Genomic DNA, 17967 nt, shown 5'->3' with positions numbered 1-17967 from the left:
GGAGGAGAGGGACAAAGACCAAGGAAAAGAAATGAAGGAGTTAAATATTGAAACAGAAAACTTATTCATCTGTAAATTCCTACCTAGAAAACACACACACACACTCACAAACCAATAAACATATTCAAATTAGGATAAATTTCCTTGATAATTTTACTATATATTTAACTAAAAAATTAGAAATTATGGCAAACAGATATCTAATTCTTTCTTGGAAAGAGATATATAAAATACCTAGAAACAAACTTAACAAAGTACATGCAGAGACTTTAAGGGAAAAAAAAATTTACCGAGCGACACAAGAAAATGCATGAAGTAATTTGTACTATTTTTGGATAAGAAGTTTTAATATTGAAATGCCTGTCATTTTAAACAAAATTCCATCTGTATTTATAATCATCTTTATTATAAAGTACAAATTTTTATGACATAAGTTCAAAAAATATTTCTAGCATATCCTATAGTCCTTCTTATATAATAGTCTCATAACTACATGTTTCAATATCTGTGGAATATTTTCATATATTTTATAAAGCTAGCTTATAACTTAAAATATTTATAGTTTGAAATGATGATAACTTTTTAAAATAGTCACATGTGAAAGACCAGTTGCATGTGTAATCAAGAATTAATAAAATGACTTCCATAAAGGAAAATTATATCAAGATCATCTAGAAGAAGAAAAAGAGCACTGATAACTAAAAAGTAAAAATGAGGAGGGCTTATATCAGCAGATATAAAAGAAGAGAAAAACTGCATAAAATCAGATTAATGGCTTAGTATAAAAACAGACAGAAAACAGGATGAATAGAAAATTGCACAGCAATATCCTATAACATTCTTTGCCATTTCTTACTTTCAGCACAGGTAGAGGTCTTTCTCCAAGGAGTGTTTCTCACAAGTGCCTGGTTCAAAATGGAAGACTCAGTATGTGACTCTACTTTCCTTCCTGCTCATAGTTAGGGCATGAGATATAAGGGTGTGTGTGTGTGTGTGTGTGTAGCCATTATTAATATCCACAGCATGCCTTCTGGACACAAAAATCTGTGGAGGCTCAAGCCCCTTACATAACATGGCAATAGAATTTGCATATCAACTATACACATCCTTCCATATATGTTAAGTCATCTCCAGATTACTTGTAATACCTAATACAATATAAACACTATGAAAATAGTTGCTATGCTATATTGCTTAGGCAACAATGACAAGGAAAATTTGTACATATTCAGTACAGAGGAAAATTCTTTTTGGCCGGGATGTTTTCCAATTGTTGTTAGTTGCATCTATAGATGAGGAACCCATGGATACCGAAGGCTTGCTGTGTATATGCCCAATAGTGCTAGTGCAACAAACAAACAAATAAAAACAGGAACAGGAACAGATAGAAAATGAGGGAAGCTTGCGTGTCAGAAAGTAGATGGGATTGGACTGACCAAGGAAATCCACAACTTAAAATATAAGAGGTAAAAGTGGTTTTTTTTCCATCTGAAGAGGTATCAAGCTTAGGGTCTGAAGTTTCAAGAACTGAGGAGTAGGAGCCAGGCACAAGCCTGCAATCTCAGTGACTCAGGAGGCTGAGGCAAGAGGATCACAAATTCAGAGCCAGCCTCAGCAACTTAATGAGATGCTGTCTCAAAATAAAAAAGGGCTGGGGATGTGGCTCCATAGTTAAGCACCCCTGGGTTCAATCCAAAGTACCAAATAAATAAATAAATAAATACATAAATAAATAAATACAATTTTCACATAGGAATGGGGTAAACATCAGAGAAATAAATTATAGGAAGGTGTGATGGTTGATGTTAGCTGTCAAGTTTACAGTGTTAAGGAAACCCTTAACACTGTAACCCTTGACACTTTTACCAGGAAAGCCTGGTAAAGCATTATTTCAGGTGTATGTGTGAGGGTGTTTCCAGAGGTCAGCATGTAGGCATGAGTGGACTAGGCAGACTATGAAGAACTAGCAATGAACTAAGAGTAGACTAGGAAGACCCACCTTCAGTGTGGGTAGGTACCATTCCATAGGCCTTGACCCAGACAGAATAACACAGAAGATGAATTGATTTCCTTCCTCTCTGCCCCCACTTCCATCCCAGAGTTGGGACATACTCAGCTCCTTTCATGGACATCAAAAGTTCAAGCTTTCCAGCCTTTGGATTCAAGGACTCATACCAGTTGTCTCCTACCTGGGTTCTCAGGCTTTCAGCCTTAACTTGAGAATTACACCTTCCTGAACCAAGCTGCCTCAGTCTGAGGCTTTTAGATTTGGGATGGCCCACACTACCAGCCTGACAGGAGCTTCAGCCTGCAGATAACTTGTCATGGCACTTCTCAGCCTTGATAACCATGTGAGCCACACCCCAATAAATCCCCTTTCATATATATGCATACATTTCCCATTGCCTCTGTCTCTCTGGAGACCCCTCACACAGAAGAATTCAGAGTAACTGAGAAAACAGTATCTTTCTCCCTTCATATTCTTTCTACAGAGAGCACAGAGGATAGTGACTTTTCTTTTGACACCAAGAGGAAAGAGGAGGGGAGATAACACTGTATAGTGCATGATCTCTCCAGGTTCGCCAACACAAAGCATGTATGTGGCACAGGCACAGCAGGCAAGTACAATGAAGCTTGAGGTTCAGTTGTCTGCCCTATCAGACACTGAGGAAGAGTGACAGGAAAGCTGGTGTGTCTAGGAATCGAACTTTCCATACCTATGTTAAGTTCTTATTTAGGTCACTTGCTAATATTCTGTTGGCTTCTCGTCCCTAACGCTCTTTGTGCACCAATCCAAGGTCCAGAGCCCATCCTCCACCTTAAAGAATAAGATTATTGGGAAATGGACCCCTACAAATCTGAAAGAAATTTTACACCATCCTGATTAGATGTAGATCACTTATATGAATGATCCAACAACCAAGGGAAATTAAGCAATTGAGGAAAACCAACCCATTGTAGAGAAGCATCAAGATTGAAAAAAAAAATTAGAGAACACTGGATCTTAGTGGAAACAGCAATTATAAAAAAGAAAATTAAATTTTAAACAATGCAAATGAGAATTCTCAGAACTCTCACCACAATCTACCTGCAAAGGAAAACTAATCAGATAATAACGTAAATTATAGTAGACCAAAGAGAATGGAAAAATATGTGGCTGTTAGAAAGCATGAGTTGTATCTATTTGTAATGACATATACAAAAGTCTAAGATTTGGTGTTAGGTGAAGAAAGTTAGTTGCAAATTTCTGTGGATAGTGTAACCCCAGTTGCTGAAAACTTATGAATACATGGTAGAAGGTGTAGAAAATGGATAAAAAGCTATTCCACGTAGGAGAAGGAGGGGGGAAGATTGATTTGTTTTACTGTTTCTGTATACTTTCAATTATTTTGCAGCAAGAAAGATTACTTTTGTAGTTAAAAAACAGAATTAAAAGAAGAAATAATTGTCCCTTTCATGGTAAAACTCTGATAAGTGTATAATGCTCTGGATCTCACAAGGACTTTTCACATGGGTTTTAAATAATAGTTTGTAAATCAGAATGAACTTAGTACATCAAAGATTCTCTGTTCCTCCCCTTTCATTCTAAGCCCTTCCAATCACACATATGGGTGCCATCACAGGGTACGAGCGAGACTAGTGGCGTGGGTGACACCACACCTCAACTTTTGTCCTTATTTCCAAACACCTTCATAGCCACCTGATAAAGATAAATTAGTGGGAGTTGAGAGATGTGCAAACAATTGATCACTGGTCTGAAGGGACTGACTTCTGGGCACAGATTAGAACAACTGAATATGCATCTGGTAAGGTAAATGACAACTGGGTTGGGTAGGAGGAAGGAAGGACGTGATTAGTATCCAAAGAATACTTGAAAATGAAACATTCAGAACAGGGTGAGTCTGTATTATGAACTGGGAGACAGCAAATGATGAACACACTGAGATGAAAAACCAACCTCTGCATTCACCTTGTGCTAGACCTACTTATTTCTAGATCCTGCCTCAGAATATTTTTTCTTTTCTTCTTTCCTTATTTTCAAGATTCTGAAAATTTTTAATTCACACATAACAATTTGTGCATTATGGCAAAATTTGCATTATTCAAGAATAAGTTACTTATACAGTACCTAAACAATACCTAAAGGAGTTATCTTCAAGGGCAACATTTTTAGAGTGGGGAGAGACTGTCTACAGCACAAGAGCCCACAGGGGTCAGAGCTCCTAAAGCTCTCCAGGGACACATTGTCCCTGATGTTACCTTAATGGGTGGCTGGTGTAGGACCAGCATTAGAACCTACCAGCCAGCCAGTGTCACCATTTCTGGAACCCTTACCCCAGCCTCTCTACCAGCACATATATGGAATCGTTGCTACCTGTTGTTTTTGTAATCGGCTTTTCACTTTTTTAAGAGTACCTAGTAGACATCTTAGTGGAGTGATTAAAAACAGGGGCCCTGAAACTAGACTGTCATTTGGGTTCAAATCCCAACTTTACCACTCATGAGTAGACCTTGGAGAAGGTCTAATTGACCTTGGACTAAGTTCCTTAGCTTGTCTATGCGTTCGTTTATCTGTAAGAGAAAGAATAATACCACCTATCTCATAGAATTGTTAAGAGAAGAATATGATAAGAGTGTTGTTAAATAATAAATAAAATTGCTTACATCTAATCCCATGCACTTTGTCCTTCCCTACCTGCTGCTCAGCTTCTTTCACTAATGGAATCTCTGTACTCTCTTTTAGCAATTGGTGATCATCTTGCATAGCCTCACTCCTTTACCTGTCAATTTAGCCCAACTCCATCTCTGCAAAACCACCCCTTATGAGTTACTCACCCCATATTTAGTCACTCTTTGTTTTATTTTGCAGGAACACCTTGTTTACAGCAACGCTTTTCACATTGTACTCATTCTTATATTCCTATGTCAGCTTGTATACCCTTCTAGAAGTGCAGGAGGAAGATGGAAAAGGGGAAGCATGTTCACTAAGTCTTATATTCATCGTGCCCTATGCCACCTGTTTCCTTGGTCACCATCTCATTACTATTTTACATTCATCAACTTCACTGGACTTAAAAATCAGTGCTGGAATTAAAAAGAATACAATGGTTTTTGGTCACATGATAGGCAAGTAGTAGGATCTCATTAATATCTACTAGATAAATTAACAGAGAAATCTTCACCATCTGGGTTGTTACCTTTACCTTCTGCACTAATACATATTTTTAAATTAAGTACTCAATTCAGTGGGTTTTTAAAATAATTTTATAAAACTATGCAATCATGATCACAATCCCAAGCACATTTTCATCATCCCCCAAAGAACTGCAGAGCCCCAAAGGGAATAATTCCTGTTCTTTCCCCCTGCTATCCTCTGGTTATTACTAATTAACTTTCTCTATCAATTTGCTTGTTCTGGGCATTTCATATGAATGGAATCATGCAATATGTGACCTTTTGTGTTTGGCTGCTTTCACCTTAGAATACAAGATTCATTGACTTTGTAGTAGGTGTCAGTGGTATCTTCTTTTTTTATGACCGAATAATATTCCATTATGTGCATATTTGTTTATCCTTTCATTCTATGAGGGACATTTTGTTGTTTCCGCTTTAGGGATATTATGAATACTTTGGCCATGAAATGCCTGTGCATGCATGTTTTTATTTGACTTAGTGTCTATCTAGACATGGAATAGCTGGATCATATGGAGACTTTATGTTAACTTTTTAAGAAACCGACACATTATTTTCCAAAGAGGCTGAATCATTTTACATTCCAAAAAAATGATGTTTAAGTGTTCTAATTTCTCCAAATTCTTGGCAAACATCCTAATATTTATCTGAGAACTGCCATCTTAACAAGTACAAAGCGGTATCTCATGACTGATTTACACTTACCTAATAAGTGTGATATTGAACATTTTTTCCTATGCTTTTTGGAAGAATATCTAATCACTTCCTTGGCCCATTTTTTAAAATTATTTGGCTTATTTGTCCTTTTTATTATTGTGTTGTAAGTGTTCTCTATATTCTGGATAAAAATCCATTTTGCAAATATTTCTATCCATTCTGTGGGTTGTCTTTTGAATTTCTCATAGGTATCCTTTGAGGAACAGATGTTTCTAATTTGGTTTTTAATTTTGACTAATTTGAAGTTCGGTTTAATTTTTTTTTATATTTGTTCTTTTGGAGTAATATCTAAAAAACTATTGTTTAACCAGAGTTATAATGGTTGACATGTACGTTTTCTTCAAAGAGTTTTACAGTTTTAGCTTTTACATTTGGGTCTGTGGTTTATTTGGGTTAATTTTTGTGTGTGATGTTAGGTCAGGGTCCAATTTCATTTTTTTAAATGTGGATATTTATTTTTTCCAGAATCATTTGTTGAAAAGACTATTCTTTCTCCCACTAAACTGTTTTGGCACCCTTATTGAAAATGAATTTACCACAAATTTAAGGGTTGCTTCCTGGACTTTCGGTTCTATTCCATTGATCTATGTGTCTATTCCTATCCCAGCACCATGCTGTCTTGATTGCAGTAGCTTTGTAGTAAATTTTGGAAATTGGGAAACACGAGTCCTTCAACTTTGCATTTCCCTTTTATGGTTCTTTTTTTAGTCTAGGTTTCTGATTTTTGATCAGCTTATCAAGTAAGGCAACATGGATTTAATAGATTGTGGTGAAATCTGCAGATTAACTTGGGAATTATTGCCATCTTAACCATATTAAGCCTTCTAATCAATGAAAATGAGGCATCTTTTAATTCAGTTTCTTTCAATATTATGTTCTACTTTTCAGTGTACAAGTTTTAAATTTGTTTTGTTAAATTGAATGATGAGTATTATTCTCATACATACTAAAATAAGTAGTTTTCTTAATTTTATTCTTGGAATGATCATCGCTAGTACAGAGAAGTAAAAATTGTTCCTTTTGAATATTTTTCTTGTATCTTGCCACTCTACTGAATTTATTTATTAGTTCTAACAGTGATTTTATTGTTCTTTGGGATATTCTGCATATAGGATTATGCCATATTTAAACAGATGTTGTTTTATATTCTCTTTTTAAAATTGGATGACTTTTATTTTGTTTTCTTGGCTAATTTCTCTGGCTAGCATCTCTAATATAATGTTAAACAGAAGAAAAGAGTGGAAATCCTTGTCTTGCTCCTGGTCTCAGAGAGGGGAGCTTTTTGTCTTTTACCATTAAATATGAATATATATGGTAAATATTATATAATACATATAAACACATATATATGCATATATATACATATATAGAATCATTTTATATGTAATATATCTCTTGTAGGTTGAGGAAGTTTTCTTTTATTCACTATGTGCCCTGACTCTAAGCTTGGTGTTTTGCATACCCTACCTTGTTGCAGGAAGTCATGAGTCTATAGACAAGTTGTAGGGATGGAAACAAAACTAGTATGATTAGCCAAACGTTCTACTTGCAACATAAGAAAGCACTGTGGGAGCACTGGTAGAAAGGCTGGGGAAAGGATTCCAAAAATGTTGAAATCAGCTGGTTGGCACAGTTCTGAAGCTGCCCCCGCCCCTCAAAAGCCATGTGTTAAGGTAATACCAGGCGCAATTTAGCTTTGAAGGGCTCCAAGGCCAGGGAACACTGCCTCTTCCCACTCTAAACATGATGTATGACACATTACACATGTTAAGTCCATCAAAATAATCACCTGACTTTTCAATAGGAATTTATTGACTACTATAGAACCCCAGAAATCTTGATGCCTTAACTAACTGCTCTGTGGGTATTTCTTATCATATATTTCCTGCCTTTCTTCCTCTCATCTTCCTGTCCTAACTCATTCTGGTTCTCCATGATAACACATTATCTAAATGCAAAATTGTCATTGGCTAACATAATTCTTAAAAATTGCACCCACCACTCCTACTGATCCTTTCTCACACGACTAGAATTCTAGTTCTAATTTCTGTCCACTTATAAACAAGGGCTTGTCTCAAAACTGGGGCTCCATTTTTTGTTATACTGCTAAAAAACATGGCTTATGTCAGCTGGGGCTTCTTATTCTGCTCTATTTTGCTCTTAAGATCGATTTTGTAGTATCTCATTTTATCATAGAACTTAACAGTTGTAAAAAATTAAACATTAAAAATGACTCTTTACTATACACGTAGTTGAACGAAAAGAATAAAGGAAGCTGTTCTGGGATGGGAGCCCACAACCCCACATGGCTGTGTCTCTGACATATCTTACCCTTTAATAAAAGAGTTTTTATGCACCAGCCTGCTTATCTGTGTGTTCACAGGTGTGTGAGAGAGAGACCATCCTCTGCAGAATAAAACACCCTGTGGCACCACGACAATAAAAAGTGGTGACTCTCATCTATCTTTGCCTGAGGGAAAGAAGGCTTGAGAACACATAGAAATAGAACATGGAAGAGAAAGAAAAGGCCAGAAGCAAAGTTTAAATTGTTTCAATTTGGGTTAGTCAAAGGGAATGCCCCACATAGAGCTACAAGCCATTGACCTTGTAATCCAACAACTGTACCCGAAGATGTGGCAAGATGGTCCAGGACAAGGCCCTGGTTGGCACAAATGTAGCTGTGACCTAAATTAAGGAAGCAGACATTAAAAAAAAGCAAGATAAGAACCTAATCGCATCTTTCTGGAAAGAGAGAGAAAGATATTGTTAATAGAATAGATTGGAGGGAAAGGACAAAAGTACAAAGAAATATACTGAAGAGTAGACAAGTTCTCTTTAAATATAAACTTGAGAAATCCAGTTCTACGGGATAAATTTGGGCCAAGTGGGCTGAGAGTTCATTTATTTTGCTGCTATATTATCTTTATCCTCCCTGGTATATAAGACAATCCATTAAATAGGATGAAGTCTTTTTTATTTAAAGCCTAAGAAAAAATTTTTATCTTAAATAGTGTACTTTTTAATAGTCCAAACTATTGTAAATCTTTCTTAATATTAAAACATTCAATAAAATAAATTAATTCTGAACTGAAACTCAGGGTTCTTCTCTCATTATTATTTGCACTTTCAAAATGAGGCAAAGTAAGGACAAAGAAGTAAAGGGGGAAAAAAAATCTCAGTGTTTCCACCGAATTTTTCAGTTCCAAAGAACTGTTGCCTGAACTTCACCTTGAGTGACCAGAGGAGGAAAGTCACTGTAACCAGGGTGCTGTGGAGGCCCAGATGATAGTATTTCATTTAGGAAGACAGTGCCACCTGAACAAACACACAGCCCCAAATTGGGGCTACTTTGAAATGCACAGCTTCTCCCCAGCCTGTAAACCAGCTACCTGTTCAAGGGGAATGTCACAGCCTGGGCATATCTCTTCCAATATTTCATCTGTTCAGAAATGGGGAAAAACACATCCCTAGACATTCAAAATAAACTCTAACACACTGAAGAACATGAATTTCCTTATACCTGGAATGCTGATGCTCTTGGTTGGGCATTTTGAACATGAGAGGGAGGCCCACGGTAGAAAGAATGGGGTGTCATGCTTTCCACTGAGCAAAAGGGAGGCCTATATCACACTGAGGATCCTTCAAAAGGGAGCGGTCTATGCCTGTGCAGAGTGGATGCATTTTACTAGGTTTCTTCTTTTCCATAATTTTACCTTCCCAAACTGGAATTTATAGGCTTAGGTTTCATAGCGTAATTACCGGGTTTAATATCAGAGAGGAGAGCAGCTTTTGGTTTTTTAGACTATGTTTGGTGTTTATTCAAGGAAAACAATCTCCAATGCAGTTTCATTTTCTTTTCATTTTCACTGGGGAGGGAAGAGGGGGGTGAATACTGATATTTATGGAGTTTCAGGGTCTGGCAGCACTGGGAACTGCAGGACTTTGTTTATCCAGAATCCAGTTTCAATCCAGAGAGTGCCAATGCAAACTTCTGCAGACTCCCACGCCAAAAAATGTCAGCCCTGTCTTGGAGGAGCAGCCTTCCCAAGCAGGGAGAGGTACTCGGAGCCAGTTCACTCTGAAGCTGAACGATGGAGGAAGCCTAAGCATTAAACCATGCTGTCTCAAGCACAGCAGTTTAAAAATATGCTTTTTATCAGATTTTCCTCATATTTTGCCTCATATTTTTTATCACCACGGGAGCTTGCCATCACCAGCTAAGCTGATTGACTGTGTCCTCTACCAGCGTCTGCCTTTGATATTCATGTCTTCGGGAAAACTCCATCCCTTTCACTTACGCTCTTGCTGGGGTCTCTTTATGCACCCATTATTACTACAGTTGCAGCATCTGTCCCCCAACTGGGAAGGAAGCTTTAGCTCATCAGGATCACCTGCATATCTACTAACTGTGGGTGCCTTCAGAAATGCAATGTTGTCAGCACTTTCCTTCCATTCTTGAGACATTACATCTCCGCAGCCCTTGGGGTGTTTCATTCTAACAGCTGGAAATTCCTGATTTTCAATACAATTTGCTTCTTCCTCTTCATATTGCTTAGTATCGGGGCCAACTTTTTAAGGCAGTTTTTAATGAACCCATAACCAGTGTGTTAAATATGTTAGTTGAGTTTTTTCCATAAAGCTAAGCTAATATAACATGATTGTTTTCTTAGGCACCCTGTGGGGAGTAAGAAAGGTAGGGGGTAGGAAAAGTGAGGGTGTGTAATTGATATAGTTGGTATATTGCCAAATTTCTCCACCTTTCAGGACCCCCCACTCAACAGTGAGCTGACGGCCTTCCGGTTAGCTGAGCTTTCTAAAACAAGGAGCTCATCTGCAGATTGGAGCCAAGAAGGAATCCAGCTTCCAATATAAGTCTTTGGGAAAAGCTGCCATGCTTAGAAAGGCTAACTTTTCAGATACAGGCTAAGTTAACCCTTATGAACTAGGTTGGACAAGCTTCAACACTGAGTTGCTTTCTTGCTGCTTTCATTCCTAGGATTCTTGTCATTGCAAAACCAGCTAAGAAGATCACCGCAAAACTGTACAACAATCAAGTACAATAAAAGAGTGATGTAGCCCATATTTATTTGTTTTCTGTATAGCCTGTGGCAATTTGTACAGTGCCCAGAAGGAAGTAGATTTTCAAGTTCAGGGGATTGTTTCTGATTACATCTTGGTGATCTCATCATTCAGTCCCAGGAAAGATGGCAAATACTTGTCAATAGGCAAAGTGGTTAATTCAAGCTCATGCCTTAAAATTATGAAGTGGGAAGTCAGTGTTAGAAATTAAGCAAACAAACAAAACCAAGAAATTAAATGCAATATTCTAATTAAAATCCCAGACATTGGAGTGAGATTATTTGAGTTTTAGTTCTAGCCATTTGCTAGCTAGCTATGTGATGTTGGACACGTATCCTAATCTTTCAGTGGTTTGGTTTTCTCTTCTGTAAAATTGGGGATCGTAATAGTATTTATTCACTTTATTAGAGTTAAAATGAATTGGGTTGATGTTTATAAAGGATTTAGTGCCTGGAAAATAAGTGGATTTAGGTGTTGGTTGAATAAAATACTCATGATGTGGTCATGGCACAGAGCATGTTATTTCCTTATCATATCCAAAAGCAGCATGGCTGGGAAGAATACATGTATTGCCCAGAAAGAACTAAATCCATTAACCACGAAGTATTTCTGTCCCTGGTAAATATTCAAATTAAAATAAAGCATTGGAAACTAAGCATTAACAGCCTTATCAATGATGCCAATTTAAAGAAATCAGAAAATTAGAGACAAACTTGCATAGGTTTTAAATTCCAACTCTGAGGCTTACAAACTATGTTATTAAAATTTTTACAACTTTCTTTCCTTGTCTGTCAAATGGGTTTTTAAAGTACTTCTTGTAATAGGTTATGGCAAGGAGTAAAGCACTACTTGTAAAGTGATTTTTTTTTGTTTCTTCTTTTTTTGTGTGTTTAACATCAAGTAACCACACAATAATATAGAGAATTTGTTTTTTCATTTAGGAGGGCATAAAACACCTTTGGTCATGAAACTCCAGTATCTTGTCAGGTTATCAAGAAATAGAGTTCAAAAAGCATAAAAATCCCAGAAATTTTAAGAACCCAGTGAAGATCAACCAAAGCCTCAAATTTACTTTTTCTTTGTGGCATATTTTTTTGGACTGCAGCTATCAAACTATGGCACTCAAGAGAAGAAAAGGTTTTTTTTTTTTTTTTTTTTAAGAGAAGCAGTCAACATTATAGGAGAGATGACAATTGCTCATGGTTAGCAAAACTCTACATATTGCTGGAAAATGTATATATAAAACTAGAAATTACTGGGCAGGAGTACATAGCATTTCTAAAAAGATGTTATGTAATTTAAAAGTTCTAAGGAATTTAATCTAGAGTTTATATTTATTTCAGTACTTTTAGAATCTTACAAGTTCTATTTCCTGTCAAAATTGATTTGTCTCCATTCTCCTTCACACTCCTCAAATGTACAGAATTCAGTCATATAATCTTAGCATGAGAAGATGCCTTATAAATCACTGGTTCAAACCTCCTCATAAGAGAGGTGAAGTAACTGGTCCCAGACCATAAGGATGCTCAAAAATAGAGATCGGCTTAGGATCTAGGATCCTGCTCTTCTTTTCATTTAATTCAGTGCAATGAAAGAATTTTGTTAAATTTTCTGGAGAAGTGACAACAGCCATCACTTTCAGGTTTGGTTTGCAAGGTTTGCATGTGTAAGGCTGTTTATTTCCTTTTAGATACCACATCTACAACTTGGGTACCTGTCACTGGGTGAATGATGGTCCCTAGACTGCAGGTTTCTGTGTAAATGGAAAGGTTTCCCAAATAGATCATCTGGTTTTAGTGTCTGCTTCCACACATAAGTGTGTTTGTGGGTGTGTATATATGTAAAGTGTACTGATAAGTATACAGACACACATAAAAATACACCACTTCTTGCAAATTTTAACCTTCTGCTATTTTAATACTAACTAAACTTTCAAGTATGTGTGTGTGTGTGTGCATGTTTGTGTGTATGATTACAATTCAAAGAAATATAATGCTTAAGTGCAAATAAATACAATTGTTAACAATCTCCTATGATTTGGTGCTGTCCTTCAAAGTTCTTGTGTTTAAAACTAAATCACCCAATGCAGTGATATTGGGAGGTAAGGCCTTTAAGAGCTGATTAATGAATTAATGCCCTAATCACAGAGATATTTTAGTTATCACTTGATGGATCCCTGATAAAAAGGATGAATGTGGCCCCTTCCTTTCTCTTCTCTCTTTTTCTCATGATCTTTTGCCATTTTGTCTTTCACCATGTGATGACATAGTATGAAGGCCCTTGCCAGATGTGGCCTCTTGATCTTGGACTTCCCTGGCTCCAGAATCATGAATTATATATATTTCTGTTCATTATAAATTACCCAGTTTCAGGTATTCTGTTAGAGTAGCTGAACATGAACTGAGAAGCAGTCTCAGTTGAGTTCAACCTTGGTTGTATACTTAAATAGAAAGCCACATTTACAATAACTTTGAACTTAATCTTGGAGCCTACAGGGATAGATGGTGTTTGAGTGTAACATTTTGGAAAGCTCCAGTTGAAGGTACACAATTTTTGTGTGTATTTCTACTGGTCTTAGTTTATAACTCATCACAAATAAGGTATGTTATTCATTTGCCAAAACTATCAAAGACCTTTCTTACTACCTAAGTTCCCAGCTCTACTACCTCATATTGAGAAAGGGAAACAGAGTTAGCAAATAAAACATGCAGAAAGAAATTTAATCCTTGTAACAACCCAATGATGTAGGTTCTGCTTTTATTTCCATCTTACAGTTGCAGAGAGGGAGGCACAGGAAGGTTAAGTAATTCGTTCAGTAATAGAACTGAGATCTGAACCTAGACACAAGGGCTCCAGGGGCCACAACCTCTCTGATAAGCCAGTTGATTCTTCCAAGAGGGAAGGGCCTATTCTTTTCTACCTGAAATGTGGAGGGAAAGTTGAATTATTTACCTTTCTTTGTGGTCTTCAAACTCATCCTTAAAGATATTGCAAATTCAGAAAACAAGCTCATTCTCTTATTTACGAAGTATACATTATTTTATTTGCATTATTAATATTATATAAATTTTAATATGTGTAGGCAAAATACCATGGAGTTTCAAATGTGTATATAAACCACATATGTGATTTTGTCAAGGCTATGCTGTATTACCACTAAACTTTGGATATATATTCAAGGATTTTTTGAAAGTTGAGGGCATTTAATCATGCTACATTAAAAAAAAAAACTGAGCAAGTAATTCCAAAAATGACATAATCTAAGAAAACATGGTACATAAACAATTTAAACATAATATTTTTACATAAACTATGTATAAGAAAATGCATAATTATTTTAGTTGAAAAGTAAGGTATAAAAACCAAATAGCATCTTGTAGTTGCTATAATTGTTGTTTTCCTTATATAGCAAAATTATGCTCTATGATTTTTCTTCCCATTTTGTTTGTTCCTACAGTATACATGCATCATCATCATCAGCAGCAGATTATTATAACATATATGATTAGTCTCTGTTTTTCTGAGTTATATGCCATCAGGAGGCAATATCTTGAACTTGACAAGCTGCTATCTCGGTTTCCTTTACATGAAGGATTTGCTTCAACCCAGAGACTTCTCTGTGCTTTGTTCCTCTATTGTCCTTTTAGGAGTCAAACTGTTGACTTCCTAAATGCAAATATGGAGTTGCTTTCTACCCAGATTGTAAAAGTCATCCACCAAGGGCTCTGTATCGCCAAAGCCCCAGGCCAAGGGGCTTGGGACCTTCAGTAAGGTAAGATGTAAGCTCTAGACAGTATCAGCATCCCCCGCCTCCCAGTTAGTTAAACCACCACCTACCTGAAAGAACAAACTTGAGCCATTGAATGCAAAATGAAAAAAGTCTAGTGGAGAGGCTGTGAAGAGAATGAGCACCCCAGAGCTTTAAAGAAACTAAGGGTCAGCCCTGTGTGGGAGTAGGAAATGGGGAACTGAAAACTGTGAAAGGGAGAAGTGAGGGAGGATTGGGAAAAGCATTGATTGGCATCAAGCCCAGAAGGACAAATGGCCTGAGAATAGCAGGATTTGTGTAAGTGTGCTCTGTACAGGAAGGATGGATTCCAAATCCCTGGTTTACCAAATAAGAAGGTTCTTTTCTAGCTTCTCAGAAATCTTCTAATAAGATCCAACAGTTTGATGAGTAGGAGGATGCAATGTAAGATAATTGCTAATTGGGGTTATTGCTCTTAAACTCTCTCTCTGCAACTTGAAGGGGCAGAAATTTAAAAAAAAAGAGACATTTCTACTTCTCTCTAAGTAGCCTACATCACATTATCCGTTATTTACTTTCAGAGGGACCTCAATGGTACAAATACCAGGTAACGTGGGAAATCTTAAAGCTCACCCTACCCCACCTCAATTTTAACTCCAATTTATACATAAAATTCCTCCCTAGTTGGGTCACCATGAAATACCTCATTTTATAATTAAAAGATTGAAATAAAGGAAGTGGTACCATATAATTTATATTTGCACTAAATGATTGTACCTTCTTATCCCCATTCAATAAGCATCAGTGCAAAAGAAGAGAACATAGGATAACTAAGCCACTGTTTTAGGCATAAGGAGTCATCTGAAAAGGTATGCTAGTTATCTTAAAGAAAAAGTAACTATTCAATACTGCCTTCTTACACTATGTCTTTAAGGAATTTGATCAAAATTAGACATAATCATAACAAAGAAGACAAAGAACAGTAGGTAAGGATACTGGAGTTCTTCTCCAAATTCTAGGAATTTTGGCTTCCTCTTTAGTAAAATTCAGGAAATCTTAGGAGAAGACTTCTAAAGTCCCTTCAAGCTTTAATATAATTGCCTATGTTTTTTAAACATTAAAAACATTATTTTTAAGCCCAGAACATTGTTTTTCCCAAGAAAATCTAACATAAAAAGCTAATAAATAAAAATACTATTCTAACTGAAGGTAAGACTGAGAAGTCCAATCTTTATGTTCTCAGCATCCTTATCTTTGGTTACCCAGAGGCATCTTCAAGAAGTCCTGCAGAGAGGTTCATATTTAATATTTATGGAGCCCAAGACAAGAGGATAAATGGAGACCATATGGCTAAACATTTGAAATGAATTCTTATCAATAAAGCTAAAAAAATCACTATGTAAGATATATTCTAGCCTCCAACTTTGTCAAATATATCTTATTAATGATGAAGAAAGCTATTGTCTTAATTCTAGAATTCTTGAATTCTTAAGACTCCTCACTTTTTCATAGAAAATTCTAGAATGAGGAATACCAACTCCTGGCCCCTGCCTGGTACCCAACATGGTCTACTTAAATTTCCTACTGTTCCCAGCTCCATCCCTTCAGTGGGACTCCACATGCATTCCCTGGACACTTTACCCACAACTGGAAATATGGTTCACAATCTTAGCCAGTTGGCATTGGGGTACCTCATTGAGAGAGAAAACTTCAGAAAAAGTACTGTTTAGGTTCAGACCATTATTTCCAGAGAAATCCTGGAACCCAAGTACTGAGACCATAGTCCAGAGTTCGGGCACTGGCTCCTAATGGCCCATCCCTCTTCCCCACAGACAACAGACCATAACCCTATGGGTGGTGGGGTGCATTATGACCCCCAAGGCAAGTGCTATGAAGTGCAAAGTGCGGAAACCTGGTCTGAAGCTTCTCTCACTCTCAAGTCTGAGACCGGTACAGACTAGATAAAGTTTGAAAATCACTTGTATGGATCCTAGAGCATCTTTTTTGTATGCAATTTGGAGGGACATAGTGGATATCAAAGTCAGGTCTTTATATCCTAGTCCATTGTCTATGTCTCAAGACTGCAGTGCCATCTCCTGCCAAGTTTTTAGACCTCACAGCCCCCACAACAACATGAGACAATTCCACAATAAACTATGTGTGTGTGTGTGTGTGTGTGTGTGTGTTTTCAACCTATTGGTTCATCTTTTCTGCAGAATCCTAAAAATACATTTGACATCTAATCTGAATCACATTGCTGATGCACACATTTGAGAGTCTCCCCTTTTTGATGATTGGCTCTTATAAAACTGATGTTAACAACATCTTATGTGGTTAGTTCACATAAGCATAGTATAACCATGTAAGTTATTTGTTATCCTGGTGGGAAGGACATGGCCTTTGGAACATGATAGACCTGGATTCAGACCCTGAGTTTTGATGCTCCCTGTGTAATATGACCTGGAGCTAGTTCCCGACTTCTTTGACAGTTCATTACCTAATCAGCAGCATCAGAATAACAACAACTTCTGAGCTGATGAAAAGTCAAAGTGCAATAAGTAGGATGAGTACATTGTACTGAGGTTGACACAAAATAACAACTTCAAAAAAATAATCACCACTCATTAGTATTACTATCAACACTGGAATGAAGGCTATTAAGCTGAGTTAGTTAACACAGAAACACGAAAATATTCACTCAGTGTAATGTAGTAACTGAGAGAATGAGTTTAGAAATGAAGCTACCATTGTTTTGTCCTATCTCCTATCTCATCTGAGATTTTGGGCTAGGTACTCAATGTGTTTGGGCTCCAACATTCTCATTTGTGATATCTCATAGAATTTTATTAGAAAGATAAGGTGATGTGTGTGTAGCACACAGAATAGGGTCTAGGCCTCATGAGTATCTGTTGTTATTATTATTATTATTATCATAACAAATATTGCTAATTTCATTAAAGGATGTTTTTTAAATACCCACACTTAGCCCCAGGAGGTGCTAGGAAAGAGTCTCAGCTCCCACAGAATCATGACCCGACTTCCATGAGTGGAAAATTCCCGAGTTTGTCAAGACTACTTAATTCTATCATTTTGATAAAGTGTATTTTTAGTGTAGCTTCTTATATTTGAAAAACACCACCAGTGCATAACCATTAAGTAAGAATTTGGAGTGATTTGGAAAACCCACCCTGGCAGTGGCAGAACCATGCAATTCTTGGACAGTAGCATAG

General features: G+C 36.8%; 1 long non-coding RNA gene across 2 annotated transcripts in view; it reads left to right on the top strand.

The window, feature by feature from the left end:
• Window positions 1-17967, top strand: part of LOC125620327 — a 174894-nt gene that overhangs the window by 3181 nt on the left and 153746 nt on the right. For both annotated transcript variants that reach the window (XR_007351927.1, XR_007351928.1), the window contains exon 2: window positions 863-927. This is a non-coding gene — a long non-coding RNA (uncharacterized LOC125620327). The remainder of the gene's footprint in view (window positions 1-862; window positions 928-17967) is intronic.

Source organism: Marmota marmota, unplaced genomic scaffold (genome assembly GCF_001458135.2).
Source record: "Marmota marmota marmota unplaced genomic scaffold, marMar, whole genome shotgun sequence".
NCBI lineage: Eukaryota > Metazoa > Chordata > Mammalia > Rodentia > Sciuridae > Marmota > Marmota marmota.
The sequence above is the reverse complement of the archived record's forward strand: the minus strand, read 5'-3'. Positions and strand labels throughout refer to the sequence as shown.